This window comes from Schistocerca nitens, unplaced genomic scaffold (genome assembly GCF_023898315.1).
Source record: "Schistocerca nitens isolate TAMUIC-IGC-003100 unplaced genomic scaffold, iqSchNite1.1 HiC_scaffold_385, whole genome shotgun sequence".
NCBI classification, from domain to species: Eukaryota; Metazoa; Arthropoda; class Insecta; order Orthoptera; family Acrididae; genus Schistocerca; species Schistocerca nitens.
In genome coordinates, this window is record NW_026045919.1 from 1,036,636 (window position 1) to 1,049,391 (window position 12,756).

The 12,756-nt window shown below is 49.4% G+C and overlaps 6 non-coding genes across 6 annotated transcripts; all 6 read left to right on the forward strand.

Annotated features, from left to right (window-relative positions):
• Positions 1–528: 528 nt before the first annotated feature.
• Trnaf-gaa (transfer RNA phenylalanine (anticodon GAA)) lies at positions 529–600 on the forward strand. Its single transcript has one exon. It is a non-coding gene; the product is annotated as a tRNA-Phe (tRNA).
• Positions 601–1,136: 536 nt separating this feature from the next.
• On the forward strand, positions 1,137–1,209 carry Trnak-uuu (transfer RNA lysine (anticodon UUU)). Its single transcript has one exon. It is a non-coding gene; the product is annotated as a tRNA-Lys (tRNA).
• Positions 1,210–1,346: 137 nt separating this feature from the next.
• On the forward strand, positions 1,347–1,428 carry Trnas-cga (transfer RNA serine (anticodon CGA)). Its single transcript has one exon. It is a non-coding gene; the product is annotated as a tRNA-Ser (tRNA).
• A 7,412-nt stretch (positions 1,429–8,840) lies between these two features.
• On the forward strand, positions 8,841–8,912 carry Trnaf-gaa (transfer RNA phenylalanine (anticodon GAA)). The gene has a single exon. It is a non-coding gene; the product is annotated as a tRNA-Phe (tRNA).
• A 536-nt stretch (positions 8,913–9,448) lies between these two features.
• Trnak-uuu (transfer RNA lysine (anticodon UUU)) lies at positions 9,449–9,521 on the forward strand. Its single transcript has one exon. It is a non-coding gene; the product is annotated as a tRNA-Lys (tRNA).
• Positions 9,522–9,658: 137 nt separating this feature from the next.
• On the forward strand, positions 9,659–9,740 carry Trnas-cga (transfer RNA serine (anticodon CGA)). Its single transcript has one exon. It is a non-coding gene; the product is annotated as a tRNA-Ser (tRNA).
• The last annotated feature ends 3,016 nt before the right edge of the window (positions 9,741–12,756 follow it).

The window sequence follows — 12,756 nt, forward strand, 5'->3', positions numbered from 1 at the left end:
TTGCGTCTCCACTAAACACGTGGATCGCCAGCAATGTGCAGGGTGCAGCGCTACAGTCGCGCCCAGAAGCCACAGCTCATCTCCTCGTCTCACAGCCGTCCACCAGGTGTCAGTGCAAGTGTCACCTCTCTGGGCAGTGCAGATGTGTCCATTTTAGCTTGCAGACGATGACGTGTAGCAATTTATGAGCTAGCGCAAGTCAAATGTTTTACCGTGTGTATCTGCTAGATGCTGCCTCTCACACGCTGGAGAGGCTCACTGCTTCTTGTGTCTCGTTCTTTGCACACGAGTTGCACGTGGCATCGATATAGCACAGGTTTTCTAGCGTCAGCGATGTCAATATTACATGAATCGAGTCGAAGTGTTTGCTTGTTACGATGATGGAAGCAGAAGAAATGTGTGTGGTACTTCACTGCATCTGCTGCTCGCCTTTCAGCGTCCCTGTGTCTTATCAGATGAAGATGACTGTGAAATTGGCGACGGGGCAGAGGTCAACGAAGACGTGCAAAACAGAGACGTTCAACGTCAGCCGAAATAGCTCAGTTGGGAGAGCGTTAGACTGAAGATCTAAAGGTCCCTGGTTCGACCCGGGTTTCGGCATGCATTCGTTTTGAAGCTGACGCCAATGGAATTGCTCTGAGTTTGTGATAATGTAACTACCGCCGAGAACAAAAATGACTCCCTCCTGTAGCTGTTCTGGTTGTCCAGTGCATGCCATAAGAGGAACACAGTAGGCAAATGCCTGGGAAGCAAGAAAATAAAAAAAGTCCTACCTATTGCGTTCCCTTTTTTGTGTCAGGACGTGAAGAACGTCTCCAACGGAACCGTGAAATGAGCGAAAACGTGGGAAACATTGCATTCGAAATGCTTGTGAATTTTCCAGTTGCCCAGTGAGTGTCGACAGAACACGTAAATCCTCTGCTCCAACGTATGAGACGTAACGATTGCTGCAATTTGTTCTTGCGTCATGTGTCAGCATTCTTCGATAGTCTGTTACGAGCTTAGCACGATAAGTTTGTAGACAGCATCCAGGCGACGTTTTATTAGTTACAGCTCCATGCAGCGAGTGCACAACAGTAAAGGACATGAGTCAATGTGCAGTTGTGTATCGTGGAAGCTTTACAAACGTCTTGTGAGCCCGGATAGCTCAGTCGGTAGAGCATTAGGCTTTTAACCTAAGGGTCCAGGGTTCAAGTCCCTGTCCGGGCGGAAATTTTAATACTTTGGTAGTGATTCGTCTAGTAGAGGTGGAAACACTACGGAGAAGAATGCAACTACGCCGTTTCCTGACACCACAGTGCTTTAAACGGTAGCAGTTGCATGTGTCGGCAGAACTCGCGCTACCGGCAGTCGTGGCCGAGTGGTTAAGGCGTCTGACTCGAAATCAGATTCCCTCTGGGAGCGTAGGTTCGAGTCCTACCGGCTGCGTGCGATTTTGCGTAAAGAGCAGCAAATATTTTCACACACGTGAACGCGGATGCAAACCAATGACGCCACTCTCAACAAGACGAAAATTTAAGAATACTGAGTTTCGCAACGGCCGCTGCTTCCTGTGGCTACCGGTTCACCTCGCACTGACGCTGGGACTGCAGAAAGCCGTCGCAGGCCCACGAGTGCGCTCCCGTCATTTTCTCGCGCCGACGCCGAGTTTGTGAGTACACAGATGTGCTTGGAAGTGTTGGACAGAGCGAACATTCATTTCTTTTTAAGAATCGTAATTCAGTCATTCGAGTGCGGCAAAAGCAATGGTGCAGCGTTTCTTTTGTTAAGATCTCGCAGCTACTTGCAAGTATGTCCACCGCTTAAGACGACAGAAAAGCAGCGTCAGCGGTGCGTCAGTGGGAAGTCGGTGAAGTCGCCATTGGAGCCATAAGCCAGTAATTACGACATGTGAATCACTCGCACACCACGCAGCTGTACGGTAGCTCAGTCGGTAGAGCGTTAGGTTTTCAACCAAAGGGTGTTGGGTTCAAGCCCCTGTCTGGGCGAAAATTAATACACTTTCGTAACGGCTAATGTGCTGGCAATGGAAACACTAGAGAAAAGAGTGAGGCCACGCCGCTTTCTGCCATCGGATTGCTTCTAAAGATGTCACTTTCACTTGTCGGAAGACGATATTGCCACAGGCAGTCGTGGCCGAGTGGTTGCGGCGAGCGGACGTGTGTTGGGCTCGTGCCTGCTGCTGCCTTCGTGTGCTGCAGGCGGTGTCTTCGTCGTGTGTTTGGTGCTGCGCCTCGCAGCGTTCTCTCTTCTCTTCTAGTTCCTGTAAGTTTATTGACGCATTATTATGAACCGTGCTAACTCCGTACAGTGTGTTTTTGATAGGAACGCGGCTAGGCCGTCGCCTTTTGATGTACACGAATGGGTATTTTCGGAATTGCGTATTCCCGAATCTGATTTGGTCGGCATCCAGCTTGATTTTATTCAAAACTCTGTCTTTTTGAAACTTCCGAACGAGGATTTTGTCGATAAGCTAGTTACCGAAAGTGGTGGCGTTAAGAAATTCAAGCACGTGGACGGTGCTTTGTCTGACGTGTTGATACTGCCGGCAGGCTTCGGCATTCGAAGTGTGAAGGTTTATAATGTTCCTTTTGAGTGCCCAAATGAGGCCATTGCTAGTAAACTTGGCGAATTTGGCACCGTTCTTAGTGTGGAGAATGATGTGTGGCCTGCAGGTTTTAGGTATCGGGTTCTGAGTGGTGTTCGGACAGTACGTGTAGATTTAAAGAAACATATCCCGTCGTATCTGATCATTGCTGGCACGCGAGCTTTCCTCAGCTATAGTGGGCAGCCGCAGACGTGTTCTGTGTGTGGCAAAACAGATCATTTACGACAAACCTGCACTTTACGCAGGCCGGCGCAGCTACCGCGCGAAGCTGTTGTCAACACCACGTATGCAGGCGCGTTGGTTGGACCCCCCTCGCTCGCCCCGACCGACCGACAGGCTTCCGCCGCTCCTGCGGCTGTGGCTCCTGTGTCCGATGTTGTGACTCAGCCGACAGTTGTCGTGCCCCCGGTTGTGTCGGAACAAAGTTTACCTGCCGAACGCACCCCTCGCGAAGTCAGTATCGCTGATTTGTCAGCCGTCAGTGTTCCGGATGTGCCTGTTAGGGAGTTTTCTGAAATGTTGGTCGAGTCCCCTCCTGTGTCCGATAATGTGACTCTGCCGACAGTTGTCGTGCCCCCGGTTGTGTCGGAACAAAGTTTATCTACCGAACAGACCCCTCGCGAAGTCGGTCTTGCTGATTTGTCAGCTGTCAGTGTCCCGACCGTGCCTGTTGGGGAGTCTTCTGAAATGTTGGTCGAGTCGCCCCGGCCGATTACCGTCCCCGCCCCGCCGACAGACAAGCGGAAATTGCCGACACAACCCGGCCTGTCCACTTCTGGTGAGGCGGATGCTAGCAGCGCTGAAAGCGAGGTGTCTCAAGTTTCCACCCAGTCCGCCCCTACCGATCCCAAACCGAAGCGTAGGCGGTCTAAGAAACGTTCGAAAACGGCGCCCACTGAGGGCGACGGCGTTTCCTTCGAACAGGCCGTTGAGGGATTAACGGACTCCTTGGTTCAAGAGCGTCGCGAAGCACCTTTCGTGCACGGTCCGCCTGTGTCAGTGCCCCCCGCCCCCGCTTCCCGGGCCGTCCCGGACGCCGTACCTTCTCCTGCGGACACCATGCAGTGGTCTGAGGATGTGGAGGAAGATCATTTCTTCTAGTTCCGCTTAAGTTACAGAGTCCATCCTGACGCGTGCATTCCACCAGTTACGCGTCCTCACACTTAATGTTAATCAAATCCGCAGTGTCCGTAAAATTGACGCCCTTTTACATTTTTTGCAATCTGCTCGTTGTGATGTGGTTTTCCTTCAAGAACTTACAGCTGACGTTGTCCCGCACCTTACTGCCTATAATGTTATTCTTAATATTGATCCGGAAACGACCATTGGTACGGCTATTTTAATCGCGCCCGGTTTAGAGTATAAACACGTAGAAATTTTACCAAATGGACGAGGGTTGGCATGTGTCATCTGCGACATATTTTTTGTTAACGTGTACGCCCCCTCTGGAACTCACAACAAACGTCTGAGGGATACTTTTTTCAATCATGATTTATGTCAGTTCTTCCATCGAAACCACCGACGGATCATCTTAGGCGGTGATTTTAATTGTGTCTTGCGTGTTGCCGACCAGGAACCGACGGCACATAAGTGTCTAGCACTGCAAACTTTAGTTGACACTTTTAAACTTGAGGACACGTGGCTTCGTTTTAGTCCGACTGCTACAGGTTTTACTTATTTTTATCCTACTGGGCATAGTAGGTTGGATAGAATTTATGTCTCGTCGGACCTTACTGCACAAATCTTGCAGGCCGAAGTTGCCCCCGTCGTTTTTTCGGATCATTGTGGTTATTTGTGTGCTTTTAATGTCCCGTCTGTTCGCCCGGACCGTACGCGATCCTATTGGAAATTCAATGTTAGTGTTTTGGATGACGTCAGTCTTGTCGAACAGGTACATTTGTTGTGGCGCCAACTTCTTCAGAGCCGCCCACAGGCGTGTTCTACTGTCGCGTGGTGGCTCCGTCACGCTAAACCGGCTCTTCGTACTTTGCTCATAAATTACTGTCGTGACAAGGCCCATTGGGACATGATGACGGTTAATTTTTATCGCGATTGTTTACAGGATTTAATTACTCGGGTTACCGACCGCCCTGACCTCCTTCCCATGTTACGGAAAATTAAAACGCAGATTTTAAACCATCTGCATCGGAAGGCGCAGGGCTCTGTTGTCCGTAGCAGGCCTTTCGATCCCTCTTTGGAAGAACCACTATCATTGTATCATTTACGACGAGCCCGACTGCGGCGTGAAAAACTTTTATTCACGGACTGGATAACGCGTGACGGTCATAGAACTTCGGATCGTCGGGTGATTAAGGACGAAATTTACGATCACTACTCTAAACTCTTTCAATCTCAACCTTTGCATGACGCCTCCTTGCAGATGTTTTTACACGACCTGCCTTCAATTTTAACGCGTCAGGATAGACTTCTTTTAAATGAGCGTTTTACAGCTGCTGATGTTTCTGCCGCCGTTAAGGCTAGCCCGAAGGGAAAGGCACCTGGCATTGACGGAATTCCTGTGGAATTTTATGTGAAATTTTCCGCTCTTTTAACTGATACTTTCGTTGCCATTGTTAATGAAATACATAATGGTCTCGATGTGCCGGAAGACTTTTTAGAGGGGCTCATCGTCCTCATCCCGAAGACCACTGGCATCCAAAGTGCGGTGACTTTACGGCCGATTACTCTATTAAACGCCGATTATAAAATCATAGCACGCTGCTTTTCACACCGTTTGCGGCCGGCGTTGAAGACCGTCATTAGTCCTTCTCAATCGTGTGCAGTACCTGGACGGAATATATTTGATGCCGTCCTGGCGTATCGAGAATGTATCGCTTCTGCCTCGTCACGTCGTGGCGGCCGGGCTGCGATACTTTCCATTGATTTTCATAATGCATTCGATCGAATTAGTCACGACTACTTGCGGCGGGTCATGTATAAGTTTGGATTTGGTTTAAAATTCACGCATGTGATATCTAACCTTCTGAAATCGGCCACTTCCCGAATCCTTTTTCATGGCCAGGCCGGTGATGTCCTCAGGATGAACAGATCCGTCCGCCAAGGGTGCCCGCTTTCCATGGGCTTATTCGTTTTAGCGCTGGATCCTCTACTCCGTAAACTAACGAATGTTTGCCACGGTGTCCCGTTTGGTACGGGTTCGCTTGTCTGTCGGGCGTATGCGGATGACTTGGGAGTTTTTATCCAAAGTCCCGACGATATTGATTCGCTCCGTCTCATTCTTCACCAATTTGAATCGGCATCGGGTGCGGTTGTGAACCCCCGTAAGTCCATCTTGCTGCCGCTTACTGCGACCATGAGGGCTGTCCGTCGTGATTGGTATACCGTCAAGTTACGACATAAGATTCTCGGGATCCAGATGACGGCAAATGTACAACAAATGGCAGTGCTAAACTGGCGCGCGGTCTTATATTCTGTTCGAGCGGCGACTCAGGCTGCCGCCAAACGAAATTTGTCTTTGCTGGATAGAGTTTCGGTTGTTAATACCCAGATGTTGGCCAAGGCCTGGTACCTGGCTCAAGTTTTGCCGGTGCCGAAGGAGATCGAACGGGCCATCAAGCATGCTGTTTCTTGGCTGGTCTGGCGAGGCGAAATCTTTAAGGTCGCCTACAATATTTGCACGCTCCCGCCGGACAGGGGCGGCATCGGTCTGGTTGATTTTCCTTCCAAGTGTGCTGCCCTTTTGCTCCACCGAACTAACTGTGTAATAGCCCATGCGGGGCTTGGCCCCACGTCGGTACTCTTCGACCTTTACCGCCCTGCTTCTCTCCGCGCGCCTGTCTCTATCCAGGCTATCCCGTACAAATTGAATTTCGTTCGCCAGTACTTCCTCCACACTAGCTATCTGATAGGTGACGATCGGCGCAGGGGTAACGTCAGCGCGATCGCAGAGGCCCTCCGCGGAACTCCGCCGACTAACAAATGGGAGTTGAGGCTGCCGCAATACGATTGGCGGACGGTGTGGTCCAACATTTCCAGTAAATTGTTGACATCAGATGTTCGGGACACTTGGTATAAAGTTGTGAATCGCACCGTTGCCACGAATGCGAAACTCCACGCAATCAATCTCCTCCCGAGTGGCATCTGTGGGCGGTGCGCGGCTGAGGACACGATCGAACACCGTTTTGTGTGCCCCCAGTTTCACGAGGTATGGGCTGCCACCCGTGAGATGTTGGCGTTGATTAATAGGACTACCCCAAGTGCCATACAACCTTCGTATATCCTGGTTCCCGACTGGCGGCCGTATCCTGCCACCAAGAGAAACGCTACCGTGTGGATCGCCGCGCATGCAGCACATGCGATTTTCTCTCTCCGCCTCATGGATCGCTTGCAGTTTTTGACGTATCTTTGGGACTACTATGGACGGGAGCAACGAAATCCGCAGTGTGTTTCCAATTATGCCCGATTTTTAGATGTCCCTCTACGGACCGCCTTTACCAAATTACATATTTCTCTCCTGCCATGATTATGTACTTCCCATTCCACTGTTTCCTCTGGCGGAATGTGTGGAATGATATATTGTTCTAATTTTCTTGATGTATGACAGTTCATTTGTCTCACCGGCTCGACTTATCTTCCGCCATTTGGGCGGTTGTCCTTAGGATTGCCATATTGGCTCTTCTCTCCTGGATTGACGCTTGTTCCCTATTGCTGACCTTTACTTCATTTTTTGTGACTATTGCAGGACTGTCATTAACTTGTCCCTAAACTGTGTGACGGTGCTCAAAGATAATTTGCGTTGAAACGGTTGCCTCTTGGGCACGGAAATCAAACTTATCGAGAAGACGAAATATGTTTGTTGCTGCCGGAATTGCGTACACTTCCCCATTCCCGTGCGCCAGACATATTTGGCACGTTTAGTGTGGTTATTTGTTTGTGTTTTTCATTTCTATTTTATTTTGAGAGTCTCTATTTTTTGCCTTTCTATGGTAGCGGTGGGCCTCCGCTGCCTACTTGTGGTCATTGTCCTCCTAGAATGGTTTTTTATTTTGTGTTTCGCGTTTTCGTTCTTCCTTCCTCATGTTCTTTCCACACCTTCAGAGGACGTTATTTTTTTTTCGCAACATCGTTTTGGACATGTTTCCGCTGGCCACGATGGATCTTTGTTCTCCTAAAGGAACTCCATTAAAAAAAAAAAAAAAAAAAAAAAAAAAAAAAAAAAAAAAAGAAAAAAATAAAATTACATAAAAAAAAAGCAATACTCTGTTACACAATAATACAGAGTACAACACACCACTCTTTCCGTTATTCCCCGTTTCTCGGGTTGGGACGGTGAGGGAGACACTGTGGCCAGGCCTCGGATTGCGACCCCTGCCCCCTTTGCCTCCACCGCCGCCCTGGCCTGATCTTGCAAGAAGGTATGTTTGGTTTAACAAAAAAAAAAAAAAAAAAGAGTGGTTAAGGCGTTTCTTTAAAAAAAAAAAAAAGTGGCCGAGTGGTTAAATCTAAAAAAAAAAAAAAAAAAAAGAGTGGTTAAGGCGTCTGACTAATAAAAAAAAAAAAAAAGTGGTTAAGTAAAAAAAAAAAAAAGAGTGGTTAAGGCGTAAAAAAAAATAAAAAAAAAAAAAAGAGTGGTTAAGGCGTCTGACTTGAAATCAGATTCCCTCTGGGAGCGTAGGTTCGAGTCCTGCCGACTGCGAAAATTTTCTCGCTCTCAGAAGAAGGACGTTCAGCTGCATCCTAGCGGTTGCGTCTCCACTAAACACGTGGATCGCCAGCAATGTGCAGGGTGCAGCGCTACAGTCGCGCCCAGAAGCCACAGCTCATCTCCTCGTCTCACAGCCGTCCACCAGGTGTCAGTGCAAGTGTCACCTCTCTGGGCAGTGCAGATGTGTCCATTTTAGCTTGCAGACGATGACGTGTAGCAATTTATGAGCTAGCGCAAGTCAAATGTTTTACCGTGTGTATCTGCTAGATGCTGCCTCTCACACGCTGGAGAGGCTCACTGCTTCTTGTGTCTCGTTCTTTGCACACGAGTTGCACGTGGCATCGATATAGCACAGGTTTTCTAGCGTCAGCGATGTCAATATTACATGAATCGAGTCGAAGTGTTTGCTTGTTACGATGATGGAAGCAGAAGAAATGTGTGTGGTACTTCACTGCATCTGCTGCTCGCCTTTCAGCGTCCCTGTGTCTTATCAGATGAAGATGACTGTGAAATTGGCGACGGGGCAGAGGTCAACGAAGACGTGCAAAACAGAGACGTTCAACGTCAGCCGAAATAGCTCAGTTGGGAGAGCGTTAGACTGAAGATCTAAAGGTCCCTGGTTCGACCCGGGTTTCGGCATGCATTCGTTTTGAAGCTGACGCCAATGGAATTGCTCTGAGTTTGTGATAATGTAACTACCGCCGAGAACAAAAATGACTCCCTCCTGTAGCTGTTCTGGTTGTCCAGTGCATGCCATAAGAGGAACACAGTAGGCAAATGCCTGGGAAGCAAGAAAATAAAAAAAGTCCTACCTATTGCGTTCCCTTTTTTGTGTCAGGACGTGAAGAACGTCTCCAACGGAACCGTGAAATGAGCGAAAACGTGGGAAACATTGCATTCGAAATGCTTGTGAATTTTCCAGTTGCCCAGTGAGTGTCGACAGAACACGTAAATCCTCTGCTCCAACGTATGAGACGTAACGATTGCTGCAATTTGTTCTTGCGTCATGTGTCAGCATTCTTCGATAGTCTGTTACGAGCTTAGCACGATAAGTTTGTAGACAGCATCCAGGCGACGTTTTATTAGTTACAGCTCCATGCAGCGAGTGCACAACAGTAAAGGACATGAGTCAATGTGCAGTTGTGTATCGTGGAAGCTTTACAAACGTCTTGTGAGCCCGGATAGCTCAGTCGGTAGAGCATTAGGCTTTTAACCTAAGGGTCCAGGGTTCAAGTCCCTGTCCGGGCGGAAATTTTAATACTTTGGTAGTGATTCGTCTAGTAGAGGTGGAAACACTACGGAGAAGAATGCAACTACGCCGTTTCCTGACACCACAGTGCTTTAAACGGTAGCAGTTGCATGTGTCGGCAGAACTCGCGCTACCGGCAGTCGTGGCCGAGTGGTTAAGGCGTCTGACTCGAAATCAGATTCCCTCTGGGAGCGTAGGTTCGAGTCCTACCGGCTGCGTGCGATTTTGCGTAAAGAGCAGCAAATATTTTCACACACGTGAACGCGGATGCAAACCAATGACGCCACTCTCAACAAGACGAAAATTTAAGAATACTGAGTTTCGCAACGGCCGCTGCTTCCTGTGGCTACCGGTTCACCTCGCACTGACGCTGGGACTGCAGAAAGCCGTCGCAGGCCCACGAGTGCGCTCCCGTCATTTTCTCGCGCCGACGCCGAGTTTGTGAGTACACAGATGTGCTTGGAAGTGTTGGACAGAGCGAACATTCATTTCTTTTTAAGAATCGTAATTCAGTCATTCGAGTGCGGCAAAAGCAATGGTGCAGCGTTTCTTTTGTTAAGATCTCGCAGCTACTTGCAAGTATGTCCACCGCTTAAGACGACAGAAAAGCAGCGTCAGCGGTGCGTCAGTGGGAAGTCGGTGAAGTCGCCATTGGAGCCATAAGCCAGTAATTACGACATGTGAATCACTCGCACACCACGCAGCTGTACGGTAGCTCAGTCGGTAGAGCGTTAGGTTTTCAACCAAAGGGTGTTGGGTTCAAGCCCCTGTCTGGGCGAAAATTAATACACTTTCGTAACGGCTAATGTGCTGGCAATGGAAACACTAGAGAAAAGAGTGAGGCCACGCCGCTTTCTGCCATCGGATTGCTTCTAAAGATGTCACTTTCACTTGTCGGAAGACGATATTGCCACAGGCAGTCGTGGCCGAGTGGTTGCGGCGAGCGGACGTGTGTTGGGCTCGTGCCTGCTGCTGCCTTCGTGTGCTGCAGGCGGTGTCTTCGTCGTGTGTTTGGTGCTGCGCCTCGCAGCGTTCTCTCTTCTCTTCTAGTTCCTGTAAGTTTATTGACGCATTATTATGAACCGTGCTAACTCCGTACAGTGTGTTTTTGATAGGAACGCGGCTAGGCCGTCGCCTTTTGATGTACACGAATGGGTATTTTCGGAATTGCGTATTCCCGAATCTGATTTGGTCGGCATCCAGCTTGATTTTATTCAAAACTCTGTCTTTTTGAAACTTCCGAACGAGGATTTTGTCGATAAGCTAGTTACCGAAAGTGGTGGCGTTAAGAAATTCAAGCACGTGGACGGTGCTTTGTCTGACGTGTTGATACTGCCGGCAGGCTTCGGCATTCGAAGTGTGAAGGTTTATAATGTTCCTTTTGAGTGCCCAAATGAGGCCATTGCTCGTAAACTTGGCGAATTTGGCACCGTTCTTAGTGTGGAGAATGATGTGTGGCCTGCAGGTTTTAGGTATCGGGTTCTGAGTGGTGTTCGGACAGTACGTGTAGATTTAAAGAAACATATCCCGTCGTATCTGATCATTGCTGGCACGCGAGCTTTCCTCAGCTATAGTGGGCAGCCGCAGACGTGTTCTGTGTGTGGCAAAACAGATCATTTACGACAAACCTGCACTTTACGCAGGCCGGCGCAGCTACCGCGCGAAGCTGTTGTCAACACCACGTATGCAGGCGCGTTGGTTGGACCCCCCTCGCTCGCCCCGACCGACCGACAGGCTTCCGCCGCTCCTGCGGCTGTGGCTCCTGTGTCCGATGTTGTGACTCAGCCGACAGTTGTCGTGCCCCCGGTTGTGTCGGAACAAAGTTTACCTGCCGAACGCACCCCTCGCGAAGTCAGTATCGCTGATTTGTCAGCCGTCAGTGTTCCGGATGTGCCTGTTAGGGAGTTTTCTGAAATGTTGGTCGAGTCCCCTCCTGTGTCCGATAATGTGACTCTGCCGACAGTTGTCGTGCCCCCGGTTGTGTCGGAACAAAGTTTATCTACCGAACAGACCCCTCGCGAAGTCGGTCTTGCTGATTTGTCAGCTGTCAGTGTCCCGACCGTGCCTGTTGGGGAGTCTTCTGAAATGTTGGTCGAGTCGCCCCGGCCGATTACCGTCCCCGCCCCGCCGACAGACAAGCGGAAATTGCCGACACAACCCGGCCTGTCCACTTCTGGTGAGGCGGATGCTAGCAGCGCTGAAAGCGAGGTGTCTCAAGTTTCCACCCAGTCCGCCCCTACCGATCCCAAACCGAAGCGTAGGCGGTCTAAGAAACGTTCGAAAACGGCGCCCACTGAGGGCGACGGCGTTTCCTTCGAACAGGCCGTTGAGGGATTAACGGACTCCTTGGTTCAAGAGCGTCGCGAAGCACCTTTCGTGCACGGTCCGCCTGTGTCAGTGCCCCCCGCCCCCGCTTCCCGGGCCGTCCCGGACGCCGTACCTTCTCCTGCGGACACCATGCAGTGGTCTGAGGATGTGGAGGAAGATCATTTCTTCTAGTTCCGCTTAAGTTACAGAGTCCATCCTGACGCGTGCATTCCACCAGTTACGCGTCCTCACACTTAATGTTAATCAAATCCGCAGTGTCCGTAAAATTGACGCCCTTTTACATTTTTTGCAATCTGCTCGTTGTGATGTGGTTTTCCTTCAAGAACTTACAGCTGACGTTGTCCCGCACCTTACTGCCTATAATGTTATTCTTAATATTGATCCGGAAACGACCATTGGTACGGCTATTTTAATCGCGCCCGGTTTAGAGTATAAACACGTAGAAATTTTACCAAATGGACGAGGGTTGGCATGTGTCATCTGCGACATATTTTTTGTTAACGTGTACGCCCCCTCTGGAACTCACAACAAACGTCTGAGGGATACTTTTTTCAATCATGATTTATGTCAGTTCTTCCATCGAAACCACCGACGGATCATCTTAGGCGGTGATTTTAATTGTGTCTTGCGTGTTGCCGACCAGGAACCGACGGCACATAAGTGTCTAGCACTGCAAACTTTAGTTGACACTTTTAAACTTGAGGACACGTGGCTTCGTTTTAGTCCGACTGCTACAGGTTTTACTTATTTTTATCCTACTGGGCATAGTAGGTTGGATAGAATTTATGTCTCGTCGGACCTTACTGCACAAATCTTGCAGGCCGAAGTTGCCCCCGTCGTTTTTTCGGATCATTGTGGTTATTTGTGTGCTTTTAATGTCCCGTCTGTTCGCCCGGACCGTACGCG